This window comes from Tachysurus fulvidraco, chromosome 22 (assembly GCF_022655615.1).
Source record: "Tachysurus fulvidraco isolate hzauxx_2018 chromosome 22, HZAU_PFXX_2.0, whole genome shotgun sequence".
Classification (NCBI taxonomy): Eukaryota; Metazoa; Chordata; class Actinopteri; order Siluriformes; family Bagridae; genus Tachysurus; species Tachysurus fulvidraco.
The window spans coordinates 13,930,321-13,953,709 of record NC_062539.1 but is presented as its reverse complement, the minus strand read 5'-3'; the positions used below and the strand labels follow the sequence as shown (position 1 = coordinate 13,953,709).

Here is a 23,389-nt window from a genome sequence, read left to right as displayed (position 1 = left end):
TGCTTTACTGTCGGTTTCTGTCAAAATATGTGTGTGTTTGTAAGGGATAAAGGGTTTGTTTTTAGTAAAATTAGGCTTGGAATACCATACACAATGAGCTCTCTCCTCCCCCCATGATAGGACACAGAGCTCTCTCCCATCAATCAGCGCAGGAAGAAAGCCTCTCCTACAATGTGCTTTATATCAGACAAAGAAAAAACACAACAGATCCATTCCTCTTGCATGTATGTATACTATAGAAGCATTTATGTTTGTGCTTTTGTTGACTGTTTAAGCATCTGTTTTGTCTTTACTTGCTCACGTAGGCGAGCCGCCAGATAGCCGAGACACAGGCTTAGTCATGCACCATGAGCGTTTCAGTAAATAGATTGGTGGCTGAGGAGAAACTCAGGTGAACCTGGATTTTAAACTATGTAGACTATCGGTAGAATCATGAGTTTCTTGTGCACGATTGTGTAAAGATATGTACAGTGTCTATGGTTTGGTGACATCGTTGCTGTGACACACCTTGAGAATTTGTGGTCAGGATTGTGTTTAAGAAGAGAGATCATTCAGATAAGCTTTAATAGCATGGCTATTGATCCTGATATTGTACTTTTTTTTTTTTTTACTAGTTTTGTGAGTATTCTTAGTACTTTTATACCCCTGAGCAGATGCATTGTTACTTAACAGTTTGTATACTTTTGAACATTTCTGAGAACGCATATTGTGATGCTTTATATATATCTATATACTGTAAAACAGTACCTCACAGGTCTTAGCCTGCTCTGGTGATGTTTGAACCGTTTATCCCCAGCGTGTGGCTCAGTGGCAGGGTTATTCGTAGGCCGTGTCTTCCAGCGAAACACAGCCCACCTTTGTCAGTCGTCTGGCTTTAGTGTGTGTTTTCGTTTCTTGAAATAGAAGTTATAGGATTCCCCAAATCCCCATTACACTTAGGTGTTTGGAGGCCCATGAAAGCATACATATAGCTGATTGAATAAAGAAGCCGTGACCGGTTTATTCTTACAAAGCTCTACTGTGTTCCTGCGTATGTGGAAATGCGATAACTCTTCTGTAATGCAATAACACGGCCGCTTATTTAGCCACCTCGAAAAGGCTCGTTCGTGTCCGCTCCACGCCATACAGAAAACCTACAAGTCCTCTTTCTCAGGAGGAAAACACCACAAAACATGTTCGGGTTGTTTAACACAGCAAACACGATGTAGCTGACTTAACATGTACGCATAATTATGTTTGTTTTGTAACAGAATATCGGACGTTCAACTTCCTGCAAAAACAATAAGTGCTTTAAAAGAGGAAGTCCTTTAAATCGTTTTATTTACTTTGTTATTTGCATGAAGTAAGGTAGGAGCCGTGTGACCTTCGCTTCTTCAGCAGCATGGGATTTGAACTCGCAGCCTTTCGGAGTACATGCTGCCGATATTACGGTGCTATTATTTGTGGTGCATTTTCAGAAAGTGTCCTAAATGTCCTCAGGCGTTACTTTGTACATCAACTGCTGCTTTTCTAGTCAAAATCTGGTAGGTTAACAACAGATTTCCAAAAAGTCAGCAATATAAAGCACAAATAATTCAGTGATTCGTCCGAATTCGCTGAAAATCCTGTAAAATGACCTAAATGTTTGCGGACAAAAAATGTCGATATCGAAGAAGCTCAGCTGTTTTTAACGCAGGAACAGAAATAAAGCTTCGACACAGCAACAGCGAGGTATTTCACTTAACAGGTTTTCTTAATAAGAGTCACAATAGTATAGGATTTTGCTTCGGTTAATTAACGTGAACAAAACTCGTTTCATCATCTGGCAAACCGTACGTCACTGACTTCCATGTTTTAGTTTTAGCCACATCTCTAAATTGTGCCTTGTTTGGGGGAAGAAAGCGGTGGGGGGATTTTCCCTTTTTGCATCACTTTATAAAAGGTCTAACTTTTAGTTTCAGGATTTTTCATTTTTTGCATTTGTTTTTATTCACATTTTGATGTAAGCCTTTTATTACTTGCCGTAACAAGCAGCTGATTAGACACTTTCACCTTTCCTACAGTTAGCTATCCTGTTCTCATTATTAAGTGCAGTATTTCTCAGGAAAAAAGCAGTATGGTGATGTGATATGAGAATAATGAGAGATTTTGTCGTCTTCCTTTTAATAATCCTGACCAGCTCTAATTAGATGTAAAATCTATTTTCTCATTAACTGGCTCAGATTCCTTTCCAGGCATTAAGTAAAACCGTTTTGTAAGCCCACTGGGTTTCATTGGCTTATAAAAAGCTGGTTTTAAATGCGCTTTGCGACACTAAATTTAAATATCACACACATCATGAAAATGTCCACACATGTCGAGATGAGATATTTTTGTCATCTTGTGCGTGGCTGCTCAGCAAGGTTGTGTGAAGGCGTGTGCTCGTGTGAAATCCTTCCTCCCCCTCCCCGCCCCTCCTCTTTTTTTTTTTTCTGTCACCGGTGAATGAGACACACTTAAGTGCCAGAAGACTTAATACTTGTTTTAGTTGTTTTTCTCTGTGCCTCGTTTTTCGGTCCTCCCTCTTTGAACCTGTCACAAAGGAACCACAAATGAGGTGCAGAAAGTCGCTCTGATGTTTAACGCCTACACAGGGCCTGGAGATTCACACTACAGCATGTGCAAGGAAGCCAGCTTTGCTCACCAATGTGTTTGAGTGCTCACGATTGTATTAGGCAACTCTCGTGTTTCCAGTGTGTTCACTAGTGCTTGGCCCCCTATCATGTGTGCTAGGCAACTCATGACTAGTCTAGTGTATTAATAATGCCTCCTGTGTGTCTGAGCTGATGCAAAGAGCCTTAGAACGTCTCATAGGTGTCTCACAAGCTCGCCGTGCGACTCATCAGAGCCTACAGGTGCGCTACGTGGCTCAGGAGTGTACCAGGGCACTCAAAAGCACGCAAGGCGACCTTCGGCGAGTCCCTGATCTGAACAGAGTGTTTGACGGCTTTTCAGGTTTCCATAGCTAAAGCGAGGACCCTTGACGCACCGTTGTGTCGGTGTGTTAATCAGAATAATTAATTCCAGAGTGTGTTTGCGTAATTACCCTCCCCCACTCCGGGCTCTTCTGCTAGAAGAGCTTCCAGCTTTGAGTCAGGCCTAAGGATTATTATGGGTCATGCTTTGTTACCCAGCTGTAGAAACTCCTCTTGTTTTCAAATAGGGGAGGTGTGTGTGTGTGTGTGTGTGTGTGTGTGTGTGTGTGTGTGTGTGTGTGTGTGTGTGTGTGTGTGTGTGTGTGTGTGTGTGTGTGTGTGTGTGTGTGTGTGTGTGTGTGTGTGTGTGTGATAGGGGGGTTGTTAAGAGCACAAAGCTGTGGTGGGGCTTTTTCATGGAGCCTCCTACAGAGGCAAAAGTTACACCAGGGTCCCAGAGGGCCGAATCCTTATTTACTTCCCCCTGAGTTTTGTCTTTTTCAGCATCTCAGTGTTCCAGAGCTATTTCACCCTCGAGCTTTCCGCTCTCCTCAGTCCTTAGATTTTGACGGGCCTTCTCAGTGTTAGCGGTTCCTTCAGGAATGCGCAAAGCCGCAGCGGTTTGGGTGCCTATTTTTGTGTGTGTGTGTGTGTGTGTGTGAGGCTGAGTGTGTGTTTGCTAATTCAGCTAATTCATTTTATCTTGGTTTATTATTTTTCATTTAAAAACACAAAAGCCTGTTTGCTTTTGAAGACCCTGGCAAATCCTGCAGCACATTCTTGATCGAATAAGCAGCGGTCGACCTCAACCGATTCAGACAAGTCCAGAATTTTCAAGTGATGGTTTGATCAAGCACTTTTTTTTTTGTTTTCTCATCCAGATGAACACCATCTGTGTTTTGTACTTTCTTTTCTGGACAGAAAAAAAATTCTATACGAGTAAAATGCATCAGCTTCGGGTGTCTGTTCAGTGACAACGCCATGATGTCTACTGCCCTCTGTCTCCTTCCAGCCTCGGCATCATTTGGGTCATTGTAATCGGGGACGTGTCTCATTTAAGCCCACACGAGTTCAACAAGGGAGCGCTAATTCCGCTCCGTCTTTCATCACCCGCTTGCGACAATGTTTAATCAAGGTAATTAATTCCATGCCTGCGAGTCTCAAAGAAAATCAGTTAAACAAATCGTCTTTTTTTGCACTTATTAAGAGTCGGCATTGAAGGACACGGTCATTAAGCACCTTTTTTTCTTCCTCCAAGTCTTTATCAAAGGAGGGAAATTAATTTGAAAGTAGCGAGCGACGCAGGTACCTCATCAGCACAATGTCGGAGAGACTCGGAGAGTGAAAGAGGGAAGACTTCAGAGAAATTGACTTACTGAAAGAGTGAATTTGAGAGGGACAGAGACGATAATCAATTCTACAATATTTCGCAACACGGTATTGTTATCTTTACGGTGGAGTCTTTGGGGGTCGTGTTGTCGCCGATCAGAGGGAAATAAATCTGAAGCCCTGACTGAAACTGTTTAAAGAAACATTCATGAACGTTATACTTCTGACTGGAACAAAGTGAGGGCTCCTTCCTTCATCTTGTAGTTGTTGAAACACAACCCACCTTTTATCCCGAGCAGAATCGAGAATCTGATAGCGCTAAATGTCGTATGATACGTCGGTAGCGTCCTCATTTGCCACCCATGTGTTTGGGTCTTTACCGTGAAGCCACTAAATAGCGGAGGAGTCTCTGAACTTTCTAGACTCTCTTCCTCCCCTTGCTGATTAGATATAGTAGTAACTCCTTACCAGAGGCCAAAGTTCCCATCCCTGCCCTTCGTCTTATTGGTGCCACTTTCTGTCCATTCTGGAGACTTGTTCTGCTGAATATACAAACAGTCCCACGACTGTCCTTCAACCTCAACATGGCTTGAAGTTTCCTCAAACCTGTTTATTTTTCTTCAGGCTTCCACTGTTCTAGTTTAATATCGTGACCGTTAATCAGTTTCTCGGCGTAGAATCCGTCTTCACTCCAGTTTCTAAACGTGATGCCGTCGATCTTCCGCTTCATATCGACGCAGCGTTCTCCCGCATAAACAGCACTGGAACTGTAGTGTGGCCTGAAAACCATGAAACGAATGTAGGAGGATCGATCATGATGAACAGATTTCTCTGAATCTGTAATCTTATTATTCTAACATTCTTTGCTCTCGGGATGTAGTCAGTTCTCACCTCAGCTTTCAGGATGGGTTTCTTCTCACTTCACACTTCTAATAGAAACGCATTGGGCGGCCTAACAAATGCCGGACGATTCGATGGGAAACGATAGAGAAAAGCTGTTTAAAATGGATTTGTGTTTCTTTTCCAACTTGTGCTAGTTTACGGTCATGTCCGTGTTTGTGTATGTTTAGGGAACGTAATGGTTGGTTTGTGCTCTTTGTAAGTGTTGTATAAATAAATAAAAGTTGATTACACTAATCAGTAACTTAGTTTGGTGGTTATGTGTGTGTGTGTGTGTGTGTGTGTGTGTGTGTGTGTGTGTGTGCGTGTGCAAGGTTGTTGGTTCAAATCCTAGGACTGGTAAAGGATTACAGTTGGGCCCTCAAGCAAGACCCATAATCTGATACTTCTCTTTTTTCTTTTTTTGCTTGTATAAATACCAAATGAAAATGATCACTAAAGCAATTCGTCTAAAGTAGAATAGTAACCTATTGGGGGTTGTGGCTGGAGGTGGTGGTGGTGAGGGGGGTGGGGTTAGTTTGAGCACAGATAATACGCGAGGTGCATTCAAGCAGGTCGAGAACAGAGACCGGAGCTGCACTTTGGCTTGAGAGGAAAAAGAGGAGAAAAGGCCCTCCATCTGGGGCTGTAAGACTAAACTGGGGAGTGCAGGAAACTCACGCCGCCCTCCCCCACGGCAGCCCCTTTCATCCAGCTGAGATTTGCGGCAAGGTTTTTTTTTTTTTCCATCTCTTTTCTTCCTTCTGTGGCCAGTTCACATGGAAACTTAATTTTCTCAGTCTGGACGAGGGAGGAAGGATAATGCACGCTGGAGATGGGGTCAAATATCCTGCCAGAAGGCAAAAGCAGGGGAAAAGGGCCTCAGTCAATGGCAGTTAGTGCTGTGCAAACCTCTATGCAAATGCCGCACGGCTGTTTTAGACGTGCATTTAACGCAGGCTGCATTTAACGTGTACTCAGAAGAGCCATGCAAAGCACCTGGGCTCGGTGGATCAGGTTCGAATCCACACGCATTTCTCATTGTGTGTCAGACAATCGCAGCTCGTTTGCAGGTCGACCGATGTGCCTGTTGTTAGTATAATAATCTTTTTTTTTTTTTGGTATCTTTGTCACGTTCTATAGGTTCTGTAGCGCTGCTGCAGCGTTAAACACAGATGGTGAAGGGCTTCCGTTTCATGAATATTTAAAAAGCCAACACGACGTCCAAGAGGCTTGCTAACTGACGTGTAAAGGCGACTGGTTAAGTGTTAAGGGGATGAGCCATTTTAATTAATCCTCTATTAATTAAGATTCAACATCGCACTTTATGTGACGAACACAGACACCGTTTAAGCCGCTAAAGCCTCTACAGCTTTCGTGCAAAGTTTCGTCGCGAATATTTTAAATCAGCCTTTATTTTAACATCCGGATTCTTTACGCTCGCTGCCTCGAATTTGAGCTCAAAATGAAGGTGGCTTTTGTTCAGGATGGGGCCCTGTGCTTTAAAAAATATTAAGAGAGAAAATGAGGCCAAACCAGTCTCTCATCACGTCTCTGTGAAGCTACCTGCTGATGTTGACGTGTGATAACCAGTTTGGTCTTTAAAAGCTAAACACACACCTCCACCCTGAGGTAAACGCACATTAGCGGCTTCGCCTCGGAGGCACCTCAGGGCCCCTTTTCTTCGAAGGGGTTGTTGTGGCCACGCTGGCAACGTCGAAGCACTCGCTCTTAGTCGAAGTCGCATGGATGCTAGCATCAGAACAGGTCTCAAATGTGTGAACGGATGAAATCTTGATAATTGAGTGTTAATGTGAAGTCTGTAGAGCTGTAGGATCGGGCAGATTACTCCCGAGTGTCTGTTTTGACACCGACTGAGTCGCTAGGTGAGAATAGCGAGACATGAGAAGTGTGTACAAAAAATGAAACCTCCCAAATGTCTGTTAAAGTGGATGCATTTTGTTACACTAGACAAAGGACAGGGAGATTATGTTGATAATGATAATGACGATGATGCATCTTTTTTTAATATTATACATCTCGGAAGTCCATCATTTGTTGGGTGAAATGTGTAGTGGATGAATCATGACAAAAAAGTGTTCAGGAAATGCGTCTCTTACATATTCACTTATTCACCAGCAGTGTTATGATGATTGATTTCAGATCTCTGGTGAGTCATGGTTTTTTGCGAGACGTTCAGCTTGACAAAGAACTATAAACTGTGGTGTGTGTGTGTGTGTGAGAGAGATATATGTGGAAGGTTTCGCTCTTTCTTTGTAACCACACAAGCAGCAGTTTTCCTGCTTCATCACCTCTGCACAAGCTCACACTCAAACTGCACGTTCAGCTTGTCGCTCTGTCAAATGAGATTTTTCAACAGGAAAAAACACAGTCTCGATTTCATAAGACGAGCCAAGTGCGAAAACCTGAGATCAGTGACGGCACGTAGCATCAGAAATAAGTAGCGCTAATATTTCAATGCTTTGAGTGAAGGTGAAATCAATATCTTTGTGTGTGTGTGTGTGTGTGTGTTGATGCAGATGTGGCCCGGTTCTCCATTATACCAGATTAGGTTTAAAGTTTAAGTCTTTTCATCGTGGCCTTCGTGTCTGTCAGCACTAGCATATGAGAGGAGTAAAAAAAAAAAAAAACGACATGAGTCCTAAATAATGAAAAGGCTATTCATGAAGCATCCACATTTCATACCCCAGTGTTACTCGGAGAGGACGCACGTCACCCCGCCTTCCTCTGTATTGTATGAAATATTGATAAAACTAAGGATGGTGTGAGTGGCTAGCAGTGTGGCTAGTACAATATAAATATCAATAGGCCTTTCTCTATGTCCTGGCTCTCTTTATGCCCTTTCAATTTCAGCCCTATCTGCCAGCAGTGCTCACACTGATATGGCCCATTACACACTCGCTTTTCCTTTTTCCGCAGGAACAGATGACTGCGGGAAAACGGGTGGAGAGGAAAAGAAAGACAGACAGACAGACAGAGGGAGGGAGGGAGGGTATGAGGGTGAGCAAGAAAACAATCAGACTGACACATGAAAGGTGGAGTAAATAACTAGCAAGTGGAGAGGGCGAGCGTGGATGTAGGGAAAGACAGAAAGAGACACCTCATTAGTCTTGGAGGCCTCCTTGACTTCGGGGCTGGGGGGCTGACAGTCAACACATCAGGGTGAGCAGACATGCAGAGAGGGGGCTGCCCCTGCTCTCGCGTCTGTCCTCCACCCACCCACCATCACATATATTCACACCTCCCTCTGGCTCTCCAGCTTGATTAATATAGGCAGCAGCCATGGGGCTATACGTCCACACACACACACACACACAGACACACACACACACACAACCCCAAACATCCGAACGTCCCTTGCAACTTCGCTACAAGTCCACCAAACCCCTCCTTTCCCAAATCACAGTGGAAATCCAATTCATTACATCAGCGACAGCCAGCAGTCCCTCAGCGACAGACAGCAGACTCCAGCTCTCTTCTGAAAAACGGTAGCTCTAATAGTTTTAGCCGTCCGTGTTACACAGAAGCCACAATAATCAATTGACTCGCTTTGTGCTCGGCATCTTCATCCATACTGAAGCAACGTGGCATCCAGTCCCATAGTTTACACATTGTCCTAGTGCCTCGTATGGACGTGCCACAGCAGTCATCTTCCATCACCTGTCCTGACGGGCAGCCGGAGTCATGTGTAAAGGAGAAAACAATGCTCCAAATGCTCCATGCAGATGTATAGGCCAAGGGTGGGGTTGGGGTGCTCTTAAATGGGATTGTGTTCCTGTCATGCTGTAACAGGATCAGAGCGTATGGGGCAGCCATTGTGCGACCGTAGGAAAGAGCGTAAGAAGAGAGCGACAGAGTACAGAGTCCCTTTCGTGCTTTCCCAGCATGGGTGCCGCTTAGAAATAAAAAGGGTTCCTCAAGAGTTCTTTAGATCGATATGGTCCTTTCTAACTAATGGTGTGCTGCAGGATGTGGAAATTGTGCTGCCGTCGGGTTTTATTCAAGCACAAAGAATTATTTAGGATGCTCTTTGTGATCTTGAGGTCTTTTAAAATAAGAACCACGTGAGTCAAGAAGAAGATAAATGTCCGATGTCCTCAGGAAGTCTTCAGGAGCCTTCTTACAGTCAAACCCCCCCCCCCCCCACAACTCCCGTTTATCATCTTTATCTTTTGCGATCCAACGGCAGCGATTCAAGGCCATGTTATCAATAAGGTCTCTAGACTGACTTTGATTTAAGGTTCACCACAGGATTTTTCATTTAGCTGATAAAAAGTTTGCCGACAAATGAAAAAAAAACAACACAATTTTGCATAGAGTTTTCTGTTTTGTCTACTTCGTTTTAAATTCGAATGATCTAGATTCTCTTCAGAACTAGGGAGCAATAAGCATTTTTGAAAGTACGCCGGCTTATCTGAAAGATAAAAACAAGCCGGCTACAGTGGCGTTAAGGCACAGCCCATGAAAGATGCAATTAAACATTATCTGATCAGATTCCTTCAGAAAGTCTCATCAGCCTTGGAGGTTTTTTTCTCTTCTGTATGTACCAAAGGTCTTTCAGTTAAGTTTTGAAAGGCAAGATGTATCCAGAGGCCAAAAAAAAAAAAAAATTTGCAGTAAGACAAGTAACGCTGAGCTGCTTGATAGAAATGCATCTCATGCCATTAATGCCTCTCATAAAGCGAAGCATTAGTCCACGTCTTCTTTGTGTAGCCCTGCGAAGACTTCATTTACACAAGCACACACCCGAACCACTCGACTGCGCAGGTTGTCACGGTGGACGCAGTTTAATGTTTGCTTCTTCACAAAGCTTATTACTATTCTAAAGATATTACTCAGTAATGGATGTGTTCGGAACCGACTGACCCGCGCCTGCTGCACAATTTGTTTTCATCAGCTGGTAAATGGTGGGTCATTGTGGCTGTGACGGGAAAGCGTAAGGGTTTCCTAATGAAAGCCAGCATCTCTGGCCAGGTCTCATCACGGTGCCTGCGCTCTGCAGTCTGGAAACAGGTGTGCTCCTGCCTCCAAGGTTTCATTTAGAGAGTGATTTAAAGGAATATTCATGACCAGTATCTTTCATCATAGGCTTTTTTTTCCCTTATGCGTAGGGAGGGAGTGAACGAGTGAGTGAGGGGGATTGGAGGAAAAAAAGAACTGGAGGTGGGGAGAGGGCAAATCAGTGGGTGATTGAAGAGGCCTTTCTGGGATAATTCAGTTTGATTGGAACCTCGCACTCTCATTACTATTCTAGGTCCAACATGGAAAAGGGTCTTAACTGTGTGAGCACTGCCATAAAAAGTTGTCTAGCTTTTTTAAACTAAACTCTTCACACCTCAGCCGCAGTGCCCCAAAGTTGAATCGGAACCAATTCGTATGTTCTTCCTGACAGATGTGTCATGTTTGCTATGGGCCATCAAGGAGTCTTTGGCAGATACTAGTCATAGTTTCGGGAGTCCCTGAACTCTGTTACAAATAGAACTGCATCAGCCATTGCATTGAATCATAATTTTACCCAGTGGGTGTTTGCTGCATGTGGTTTCCATCAAAAGCAGCGCCTGCACAGGAAGTCAGCCTCATATTTCTTTCTCTTACAGCAGCAAGCACTTCCTCTGTGGTCTCCTTTCGGTGCATCACCTGTGTCATACTTTCTTTCAGATGATTCAGTCAATTTTTATTGTGATCGGTCACTCTTAAGATAAAAGGTATGAAAAAATAGTATGAAGTAATAACGACGGCGTATGTGAGCCAACGACAACGAACGACAAAGCCCTAGAGATGATCTATAAGGTGAATGTGGTTAGCAGCACCTGGCTTAGCTATTCAGTCAGCACTGGGGGTGACTAACCTGTCGCGAACACTAGACTCCATTGTGTTATCCGAGCAGGTTCCAGGATGGCATGTAAATCGAGGAGGTTGGAGCTTGACTGATTATTACAAAAGTGCTGCAATGGGAACTTCCCAAGTAGTCCCAGAACACCATGTCATCAGAACCCTTCAATTGTCACTTCTATGCTTCAGACCCCAACTTTCCTTGCCAGGTCTCTTGGCAGCCTCAGTCCTTAGGGAAGGCAGTTCGTGAGTGGTTCACTTTCTCACATGTTGTTACAGAATTGCAAACTACAGCAAGGAGATGAAAAGTTTGAAAGATGAAATCAAAACAAAAAAACGGATGATGCCAGATCTTATTTCAGTTTTTCCTGTCTGGAGAATAAACTTCTTTACATAAGTAATGTGTGTGTGTGTGTGTGTGTGTGTGTGTGTGTGTGTGTGTGTGTGTGTGTGTGTGTGTGTGTGTGTGTGTGTTTGTGTTGCTGGGGTTTTCCCCCTCCTTTCCCTCGGGTGCTCCTGTCTCAGAGTTCAGCCCAATTCAAACATGGTGCATGTGTCATAAACACGCACCCGGGCTTTGAAGCCAAAAGAACGGCACAATAGACAACTGGCCCTCCATTCGCCTCCGCTGACAACCTAGAAGCCCCTTTGTGCTGTGCAAGCTTTATGCTCATGTTCAAAGCTTGCTCTTCACTCCACTTAGGAAGGATTGTGTTCCAGTGTATTGGCTGAATGCAGGCCTGGTTCAGAGATAATTCTCTTTGGTATTCCTTTGCAAGATGTCGTACTTGACAGTAGAGGATTGTTTTGTCAATTTCTTTTAATTTTTTTTTTTTGACAAGATACCGTGAAATACAATTTTTCTGGGCATTTTGCTGGAAGAATGCTTATGAATTGTTCTGAGAAAGCTCTAGATTACCTCACTGACGCGCACCTGCAGACACCCCAAGACTTCCTATTGAACAACATTATTTCTATTTAGTTCCCTCTGTGATGAGACCGAAACCCCCCCCCCTCCCCCCGCGCCTCTATTAACACCTCTTTCCCAAACCCTCTGCATTATTAACGAGGTTTCTCCCAATTAAGATGGATGAGCCTGCTCTTTAGGGTATTTGTTCAGGTAAGATCTCTGATTAGCATATCTGATAGATCTGCCTTCTCATGCTGATTAAACCCTTTCCTCATCCCGGGGCAAGTTAAAAAGAAAGAGCCTTGTAAATGAGTAACATATCCCCCCACCCCCACCCCCGGTGTGCGGACACACGCAAACGCATAGCGTGAACGGCAGAATATTGAAAATGTCGTATCTCATTTTTGCTTATCCCTTTGAGATAATCGGTTTAAAGAGCCCGGGTTGTGCTTACGATTCCTGAGGTCAAATTACTGAAAAACCCTTTGTAGAAACTTGATTAAATCCTCAACACAAACCAAACTTCTGCCTCGAGCGGGCATTCAAGGACACACAAACGGAGCCCAAACCAAGATTGATGCCCATGTCCCGTAGGAACAGAGCTCAATGTTGCGCCTATAACTCAAACTCTGTCCACATAATCAGAGACCAGATCGAGACTAATGGTCTGTGCGGTCCAACTGAGCCTTGCTACTGATGGATGTACTTTACTGCACTTAGCACAGTAGAGACTAACGATTAAAGAAAATAAACTTTGGATGCATATGGTTTGCGGGTTTGGTTCCCTGGCTGAAGGTAATCCCTGGCATACGCTCAAGGCAACAGAAATTTGTCACTGCCACTAGGATTGTTACATGACCATCTGAGGATGTAAACGAGGGCTGATGTATATGGCCGTGATGATGGGGCCTGTTTGAGAAATTTGTGTGCTTGACCTGGTTGTTAAACAGCTCATTGTTTTGTCAGATCACCTATTCAAGGCTAGGTAGCTTATGGTAGCTCTAACAAGCTTAGGATTCAGAGAGCTAGCTATAGACAACCTAATCATCCTGTACAAGCTTCGCAGGTTCTGATTAAGGATCGGCTTTGGTCTCATTCGACAGGAAGCTCTGTCCGTTTTGTCTTGACCAACTTGTAAGGGAAAAAAACAAGTTTTTCATTTAGGGATCTTGTTTTTTTTTCTGCAACTTGTTTTGTCCAGACACCCTGGGTGTGCTTGGTATTTGACTGACAACTCTGCTGTTGAAGGAAAAATAGCTCAGTGTGTGCTAGGATGCAACAATGTCATCCTGCTAGGATTCATCCGAGGGGATTATATTAGTCAGAGTTTTGTTCTTTTTTTCCTTTCAAAATACTTGCTCTTCTCTTTCCTTCTGTCTTATCTGCTGCTTTCGCTTTCTGTCCCGTCTTTCGTTGCAACATGCTGTGTCCGCTTCCTGTGTAGATATTATTTGATGTCCATGCTCACCTTGTCCCCTGGAGAGACGAGAGGCTTGCTCACACCTTCGACTCCTCTTGTAATTGAATTGCCCTCACCTTCAGTGAGACATCAGGCTCGTATTGTCTCTCTCTCGCTCTCTCTCTCTGTCTCTCTCTCTCTCTCTCTCTCTCTCTCTCTCTCTCTCTCTCTCTCTCTCTCTCTGTGTGTGTCTGTCTCTCTGTGTGTGTGTTTCTCTCTCTCTCTCTCTCTCTCTCCTACTATAGTAAGTCCTGGAGTTTGGCTTGGTTCCCAGTTTCTCCATTGATGTCTTTCTCCCTCCTTCTTCCCCTCGTTTGCACACCCACCCACCCACACACATACACATACTCACACACAGACACACACACACACTCCAACTCAAAGTCCAAACACTCCTCTTTTTGTTGCCTTGGTGAGGGAGGCGGCTAGCCCATGGAATTTGAGTAATGCATTCCATTGGACCGCCTTACGCACAGTTACATACACAGGCTTCCTGCTGTCTCCACAGTGCAGAGGCAGTGGTGAGAGGGTCATTATGTTTGGCACGTGGCCCTTCATAGGGGGCATCCCGGGACCCTGTCTCAACATGCACATGGATAGCAACCATTGCTCAGTTGCCAAACCAGAACTTCTCAAGACTTGTAAAATCAGCAACACAAATAGATGCATCACTGCATTCCATTCTTCTTTCCCATAGAGGATTATGTTTTTTTTAACTTGTAGCATTTTGAAACCTTACTCTTTTTTTTTGGAGAGTAAACGATGCTGATTGGAAGCGTGATTTAAAGCGGAGGCGGGCTCTGACGCAAATATGAAAACAAAAGCCACTGTGATCTTACTGAAAGTGCGTCTGTATTACTATCGACTTTATTACTTAGTGCTTTGAATAACATGTAAAGGAGTATGTTATAACATAGCCAATCAATTGTCAATATTCTAGTGGAGACTTGCCATGTTAGTAGCATTTAGTAAGAAAAGTAGCTAGATTAATTTTCTTTTCACATTTGATATTAGTTGCTTGTTGAATGCTTTCTGCTTTATGATTAGACTAGAAACCATTCTGCATTGTTTTGATATCGATTATGTATCAGGCTAACATTTAACTAGGTAATATCTTAATCAGTTCTCATTTAATGTTCACATGCTAACATTGATTTAGCTTTGAATTAGCTAACGAAACTAGCTAACGTTGGTTCTCAACACATTCATTTGCCTGTCACCTGTTTATCCATAATAAAATTGCCATTATACTAAATGTTATTCCTTTAATTTAGAATTAATATCTCAGTTTATGTTAGCGCAGGCTAGTCTGTTAGTCTGTAACACAGCTTGCTTTGTTTTAATTAGTTGCCTGACTGAACCATCACTGCTATGATTAATGGGGAAATATTTTGGTGATTAAAGCTCCTACACAGAAAAATTCCCAAGTTTCCCCAGAGGAAGATATTTTAAGACATTTAATCTGCTCTTGTGTTGGGTATGCCTAGTGTTCTGGATCTTCTGGAATGTTCTCCTGTCTAAGAGATTGTTTTGTTTTTTTTCTCCGCATTTACCTCAGCAATTAAAGGTGCCTTTCACAGCTCCTGTTTTTCATTATCACAGAATGTTCCGGCTGCAGTCACACAGAGCAAAATTCTAAAGAGTGTATTTTTTCTTATGTGTGTGTGTGTGTCCATGCACTCCTTTTCTTCACGGTAACAGGAAACCCCGTGGCCCAGCCCTTCAGTGCACTTCAGCTCAGGGTGTGTAGAATTCCATTCTCCCTCATGGCACACGAGCTAATGGGCCAGCATGGTCTGTGTGAAAGTGTGTGAGCGTGTTGCTGCTGGACTGCCCAATGTTTGCCTTAAGGTCTGCCAGGCCCTGCTGAGTCCTCTAATCCCAGGCAGGGAAAAGCATACACACACACACCTCACACACACATACCACACTCCCCTGGCAGTGCAGGCCAATGAGGGGCATCAGGCTTCTCCTTCACGACTGAATGAAAGAGCAAAGTTATTCTCCCTCTCTTCCTATATGTAAGGTACCTGGCATATTAGCCTTTTCCAAAGTCGTCGCACCAGGGCCAGCTGGCATAGCCCAGGCTTTTGTTTTGTTGCTTTTCTTCTTCGTGCCAAGTTACGGCTTTGGGATACTGACGACCTTGGTGTGGAGAATGAAATTTGTTGAGCTGACTACTTTGTCGCTGTCGTGTGTAGCCACACCAGCTGTTTTGTTGCATTTTTGCAATGTCACTATTTATATTTTCCATCCAAACGCAGTGGCATTTTAAAGCAGAGTTCCAAAAAAAAATCTTTCTTCAGAGGGCAGCACAGGATGATGTAACCACAGAGTCAGTCAGTCTCTGAGAACCTGGAAATCACTGGAAGTATTATTTATCTGTCAAAAAAATCTTTTCATCACATTTTATTGCATTTACTCGTACAGTACGGCAGCTATTTCCACCTCCAGTGACAATCGGTTTCTTATGTGCTTGTTAAATTAGCATAAGAACAGATGGCTGAAAACCCCACAAGTGACTGTCCTGTATTATTCCCTACGGAGGTAATAGGGTCGTCCTGTTCAAAGGTTCTTACAGGTTCATCAGCCACCTTCCACTTTGTCTCTTCTTTCCTTGTCCTTCACAGCTGGCTTTGAGTTGAGAGCGTGAATATTCATGCCGCTGTCCCTGCTTACTAAAAGCAGTGCTTAAATCTGCATAATTTGGCTTTAAGTGACTTTCAGATGGCCTTTTCCTTTTGACACTCCACAGAGAAGGAGCTGTACTTGGTAATCAAGCTGCCATTGTATGGCAGGCCCTCACCGTCCTAAAGCTCCTCGAAACGCCGAGGCCGAAGGCTGCTTTTAAACCTTGCGGATGAGTGTCCAGGCACTTAAAGCAGCTGCAGCCTCATAAAGCATAAACGAGGTGTAATTGTGCATTGTAGGAGCTTTGACGGGAATGCAAGGTTGTTGGACTGCATTGTGTGCTTTCACCGTTGCCACACTGTAACCTTTTGTCTGTCACTATAAACACACGTCTTTGATTCTTGTACAAAGAGACGTTACTCCGGCTTCATTGGTACTTTTGCCATTTTAGATATTTTCCAGTGTTTTAAGTTTGTTTGAACTCTGATTGGTCAGGGCCGATGAATCATCCTATTCAAAAGAAAGCCAGCCTCCTTAAAGATGTGACCTTGTGGGTCCCTCTTGGCTTGCCGTAGAGAAGAGCTGTTATTAGCGTGCTGCTCTTTGGAGAGCTCCAGGGCCATTTGAATGAATGGCTGCTTGGCAAAAGGCCTTTCTTTGTGCACAGAACCCAGCGAAGGCGCATTGTGTAGCATTGTTTACAGAGCATTTCCCATTCTTCAGTATGCATGCACATGTGTGCATATGAATGCACGACTCCGATAAGTCTTAGTTGCAATAAGGTGGTGTTTCTTTTTGAGTAGCTTAAGTTTTAGAAATGCGCCTGACCAGATTATCAGTCAGCATTTTCAGAAATTCCCTTTGGTCTTAATATTTTAGTGCGGAACCTCACTATGGTTGCACACATGGCTGGCAGAAATGAAAAAGGTCAGTAAGCTGTGACAATGAAACCCCTTAATGAATAGATTTCCTTCTTCAGTGCGCCGGCGCAGAGATGACATCAGCTATTATGGCTGATGCACAGCGGACCATCTGCACACATGCATTCGGGTGTTGCAAAGCAGCTTTGTCTTGCTCTGCTGACTTTATTAGATGAGAAAGACATGCCAATTATGGGGGCTTGGGCCAAATTTAGGGTTTTATTAAAACTCTGCAAGGGTGGGGCTAGTGTGGAGGTGATGCGTATATGATTATGTGTCTGAAGGGGAGGGATGCTCCCCAAAAAGGACACATACGTTTCATAATCAGTCTTAGTCTTTGTTCTGCTTTTGCTTGCATTGGTTGGAATGTGACAAGAAATGGCCTAAGGGAGAAACCGATTACGGGAAACTGCTTTCAGAGCATGTGATGATTCCAGTTGAACAAGGACCTCTTTGTAAGCATGTAGCCAGCTCGGTACTCATCTTCTTGCATCATTAACTTTGTCCATAACTCCTTTGAGGTAGAAGCTTTTGTCAACAAAATACTACAGTCATCAAAATGGAACTCGATGTTCCAGATGATGCCATTGTCACCTGCATTTAGCATGGGGCGTTTTCATAACACAACCATTGAACCATTCAGCTAACAATTAAAAATTACCCTGGCTTAACCAAAACTAAGATATCTAGAAGATCTAACACTCTGGTCTAATTATCTCCTCAGTTAATGGTACTTGCCTAGCTTTTGAACGTCAAAAAAATAAAATAAAAATGCAACAAGACATTGAATATTTGGATGCATTTTACAATAGAAGTTTGTCACTTTATCTGGCATCAATGTCTTTGCCATCCTCTTGTCTTCTCCTCCAAGCTCCTGCTTCCAAGCTGACGCCTGCTCACTGCTGTTGGCCATCGACAATAGCAAGCCAGATCCCAGCCCGAGGCCTAGACGGACCCGCAGAGACAAAAAATAGGAGGGTGGGAACCCGGAGAACAGTGGGACTGAGGCAAATAAAGCAGGTCATGGACAGATTAAGGGAGCATGGAGGACAACGCAGGGGTTGGATGGCACTGCTGTAGGAGGGAGAGAGAAGGGAGGGCGGGCACAGACAATAGAGAAGCTTGAGAAGTTTGGAACAGAAAGGAAGGGGGGATGAGAGTTGGTAATTAGAGAAGAGGCCATCAGCTGAGTGTGTAAGCAAAGCACACCTTCAGGGTCTCAACAGGGCTGTGCATGCTCGCTTTGTGTGTCCGCTTTCCCGACCCCCTCCTTTATCAACCAAATCTTTCTGTTGTCCATATGTTAAAATTGTGTTTATGAGAATTTTATGCACAGTGAATGTGATCAACAATGCTCTTGTCGAAATCCAAAGCAGTTTTTGAATGCTAGCAGCTAAGACGGTCCACTTTCTTCCTGCTGGCTCGATGAGTTTGATACCATGTGTATGCTCAGACAGGGGGAGGGAGAGTGGGAGACAATAGTTAACTTTCAGAAAGTCGTTAGCAAATGTTTGGACAAGCCCTGGGCACATATTGACTTTTTCTAACCTTGTAGATGTAAAGTTAAAGTACACAACTTTGTACAGGCTTCTAGGTGTTTCCGAGGTAGTTTTTATGCTCTGGTGCCTGTTTTACAGCTGCGGGGTAGACTGAAGTCCAAAGTGCTTGCATGGAACAGTTAAAAAGCTGGAATGCAGTGGGAGCGGACCAGCTCAAAGGTGGTCGTGATAGCTACCATACTAAAAGAGAGAGAGAGAGAGAGAGCCAGGCTTGCTAAAGAGGTGCAAACCTCTGCAAAGGTAATTGGAAGCTACCAGTAGAGATGGAGGCTTTATATTGTGCTGTATGGTTTTAAAAAAGGGTTTTAACTTTGTAAAGGGAATATAGCTTTAAATCTTTTCTGTAGTGCCACCAGCTGTGCAAAATGAGTGAGCCTGTGAAACTCACTCCAAAGGCCCATTGTGCCTTCCCCACTGCTGCTTGTCATTTGCAGGCGAGCAGATGGTTTGTTCGCGATCACATATTAATACCGGCTCTGTTTGGGGGGGAAATGAGCAGCAAAAGGCCAACATGTCATAAAGATAAGGAGGCCATGCTGTACAGATACATCACCATGGACCTATGATGCACACCCAGTGATAGCGGCGGCCATTTGTGGACCAAATGAACCAGATTATCACAGAAGAAGTGACCTTTAGGACCTGTCAGGTTCTCTTACACAAGTGAGACACCCTGTGGCTGGAAAATCGGTGGTGGTCTGTTTCTGGAGGAAGCGCATGAGCAGACTGGATGACGGGCCACTTCCTTGATGTGCTTGATCCATTCCAGTCGTCTGCCGTCAGTTGGCAAGCATACAGTCAGGGGAGTGTTCATTTAAATGTGTCTGTGTAAAAGGAAGTAGATCTCAAGGTGTCACTGAACTGAAACCTAATTAACCAAGCATTCCACTTCCTGTTTTAAAGAGCCATGATTAGCACAACGGGAAAAAGACCTGGATGCATATTCAGCGTCCTTTGATTGCAGACGCAAGATGACCTTGGGACAGAAATACAATGAAAGGATATCCTCCTCCCTTTTTCCATGGTTGTTGCACCGTTTCGATTGAAGCGTGTCCGCTTATATCTGCAGTGGGACATGCTTCTTATGGGCTGCGCGATACATCTCCCCTCTATCACCCTGCTATATTCCATATTCATTCTCTCCCCCAGGTCTCCTTTCATTTCAGGTTTTTCGAACCCTCAGCAGGTTTATTAGTGACAAGATAAAGAAAGCTCTTTAGTTGGACTCCATCTAGGACTCCAGTGAGAGGTTTATTTTGGGGTGGGATCGTTTGCTGTGTAATTACATCTTTTGTGTGTTTCGTCCGCAGCTACGGCGCATGCCTGGTACGAGTTAGATGCCAGTGGCTTGAAAGCAAGGCCGCTCGAGGCCCTCGGATCAGAAATCAATTGCGGCTGATCATGACAAATGAGGCGCAAGGCCTGGCGTACGGGAGCCGTCATGAACAAATCAGCCTTTTATCCAAGTGGCCATTGGGGCCCGGCTCTGGCCTCAATGAGTGGCTTTGTGCGTATGCGCGTCTGTTGTGTGGAGATAGATAGGTGGAGCAGGGGGGATGCGGTGTTAACCATATAGCTGCAGGGACAGATGGGAGGTAGAGGGTGGCAAAGGGAGGGGTCTACTGGAGAAGAGGAGGGGCCTTGAAGTCCTTCATGGTAAGACTCTGTAGCCTTAAGGGGTGGGACTGTGTTGCTATTGGCTGATCTGTATTTGCGTGGGTGTCTTTGAAGGCCGGCAGATGGTGCCAAGGGAGTGTGTAGTGTCTATCTCCTTTCTTGTCCTCTCCTCCTGTTTCCCAATGAGCACCGCTGCCTGCAGTAGTATCAGCCCCCACAATCCCCCTACAAACAGATGGCTGATAGACAGGCCTGCTATAAGCAACACTGTTAGCCCTGAGAATTAGTGTCCAGTGCCAATAGATTAATTATGACTGTTAGAATCGAACACCAGGCCTGGAGAGGATGCCATGAGCCATGAAGACTTGGAAGTTTTGCAATATGTTGTTAAAAAAAAAGAGCGATAACAAATATGTAGTACATCTAACACTATATATTCTGTAGACCACAATAAAACATTACTATCATCTAAACAGCTAATCAGCTGTTTAATGCAGTGAGTAGCTTAGTCTTGAATAGATTTGTTGGATAATAATTGTGGCTTGGCGGGAATTAGCTTGTGGCTGGATTACAATGTTGTAGTCTCTTAGCTTAGTGCTACAGCGTGGCATGGAGATTAGATCCAGGCTGTGGGTGGGAAGGGGAGGGGGATTCGCCTGATGACTGTTTTGTCTTCATTCCTATAACGATTTTTATTTTATTTTGTATGCTAAGTGCATCTGATTTAGTTTACCATCCCCTGATTGGACTGTTTACTAAGCACTGGCGTCATCTCATTTAGAATCAGCCTTGTGTATCTTAAACAAGCCAGTCAAGTAGTCTGAATGCCTGCCTGTGTGTGTGTCTGTGTGTGTGTGTGTGAGCACAATGACCCACATTACCACTGGAGCAGTGTCATTATTCCTCCAGGCTGACACTATATGGCTTATTGTGAACGACACTGGCACTCCATCTGCTTACGACATCTTCCCTGTTCCCATCTCTCTCTGTCCATTTCTCTTTCTTCTTTGTCTGATCTGTGCCCGAGGCCTGCTTTCAGCCAGGTACCTGATGATCAAAAAGAACTGGTAGAGGAAGCAGCCAACACACACACACACACACACACACACACACACACACACACACACAGCCTTGGCGTTCAGCAGTGTGAATAGAGCAGCCATGGAGATGATGATAGTGAAGCATGTACTGCAGAAAAGGATTGTTTTGAAAGGAAAAAGAGGCCCTTTATAGTCTATTTGCAGTAACCGCCCCTCTTCAAGTATTATGTATTGGTAACATATTTGTTTATTACCAGAGCACTTTTTGGGAATGGAGGCGTGGCCTGTGTGATTCGGTCTCAGCGAGGAGGCGGGGCCTTAGAGGCTTTACAAAATGTATTGATTACTTTAGTATGTAGTGACGATGAATTATGTTTAACAAGCTTTAAGTAATGGAAGTGGAGTCTGGTTGATGGAGGGTGTTGAAGCTTGACAGTTAAGTGTGTGTGTGTGTGTGTGTGTGTGTGTGTGTGTGTGTGTGTGCACGCGCGTTTGTGTGTGGAGAATTCATCCATGTTAAGGAGGCTAGTGATGCAGGTTTCTCTGGCTTGTTTTGCAGTGTCACAGTCTTTCATTCTCTCTCACACACACATACACACACACACACACACACACACACACACACACACACACACACACACACACACACACACACACACACACACACACAGTCTCAATTTCATTCTCCTTGCCATCCTCCTGTCTCTTTCGCTCTTTCTCGCTCTGGTGTTTTTCCCTCCTGCTGGCCAGATGAGAAGTCCTGAGTCACCCTTGGCGTATCTGATAAAGAGCAATTTAGCGGAATGGAGTCAGCAAGGACAGCAGGAGGAGGAGGAGGAAGAGGAGGAGGAGGCAGGCTGGAGAATGGCTGGAGTAGAGCACTTTCTACTCTTACAGCCTTCAGCTTCAGCCTTCAGATTTACAGCGTCTCAGTGACCGCTTATGCACAGTGGTGGTGGTTTTGTTGTAACAGACCGTGCTGTACTCTGATTGTGCTGATTGTCACGGACCTCTGGGTTCCTGTAATTGAGGTGTGTGGGTTAGTCAGGGATCTCCAACAACCGAACAGCCATGACATGCTACGCAACAGCAATCTGAAATTCTTTTCAGAAATTTAAGGTTTAAAATGGTCGTATTTCATGGACATTGTATACACAAGAGAAAATTATATGTCCATATTGTGGGTAAATTGTGGGTAAAAAAACACGGGTGTATTTCTTAGAGGCACCAATATCATCAACGACAGTACAGTGCGATAAAGCGGAGATCCTGTTATTCTGCCGAAGCAGAATCACCCAAAAACGTTTTATTTCTCTAGTCACATCAATTTGCTGTAAAGATTCACACGTTGTATACTCTTTATATTTAAACATATTGTTCTGAACTTCTTTCATCGCAAGCAGTACTGTCGGAGCCTTTGTTTTCCTGTCTTATCGCCATGGTCCGATTTTGCATCCCCAGTCCACTCCAAGGCCAAAGACACTTTGAAAAGAAAAACACGTTGACGTTTGTGTGACCTGCGTTAGCCGAGCCGTTTCAAGCTTCAGTCTAAGTTTTTGTCCAAGTATTCATCTAGCAACCTTGCTGTTAAATGCCGGCTATAGAGTTAGCAAAAAGATAGCATCTCGCCATTATGCGTTTCCTTTTATTTCATTCTAGCTCTCTCTGTCTCTTTTTTTTAACAGGCGGCGTCTCGGTTCTTCTCGGCGCAGCATGAAGGCCACACAAAGCTTAAATGCTCGTACGTTAGCCTGAAAGAAACTCCCGGGTCCGTAAAACCACCTTCTGCTCTTGTCTCGTGCGTCTTTGTTTGTGCACGGATCTGCTTTGAAGCGAGGCTAGCCCCTCTCCTTTTCAGCCTTTTATCAAACTGGAAACAGACATCACCATAAACTCGCCTTAATCAGGTGCCTCAGCGCTCGCTGGCTCGGCCTGAAAGCGCTCGGCAGTAAATTGGACGTCGGATTTGTTTTCTAAAAAATCTCAAGGAGGGGTGGGACGGGGGAGGACGCCTTCTTAGGAGAACTCGTCTGGAAAAGCCTTTTGTGGGATTTGGCACAGCTAAAGACAGCTTTGCTAGCTGTAGTTAGACGGTGGTCTAAAGCGAGACTTGATGTTGGCACACACAATACGTCAACCTGTAGGCGAATGTGCATGAACATGTTTTTTGAGTGTATGTATAAGATGTTTGTCTTCTTTAGATGTCTAATGCATTGGTCCATGCGCAAGTGCGACAGTTTCCAGAATAGTCTATAAATC

At 44.2% G+C, this 23,389-nt stretch overlaps 1 protein-coding gene across 2 annotated transcripts in view; it reads left to right on the top strand.

Moving 5' to 3' along the window:
• Positions 1–23,389, top strand: part of zswim5 (zinc finger, SWIM-type containing 5) — a 39,866-nt gene that overhangs the window by 1,792 nt on the left and 14,685 nt on the right. The window lies entirely within an intron of this gene.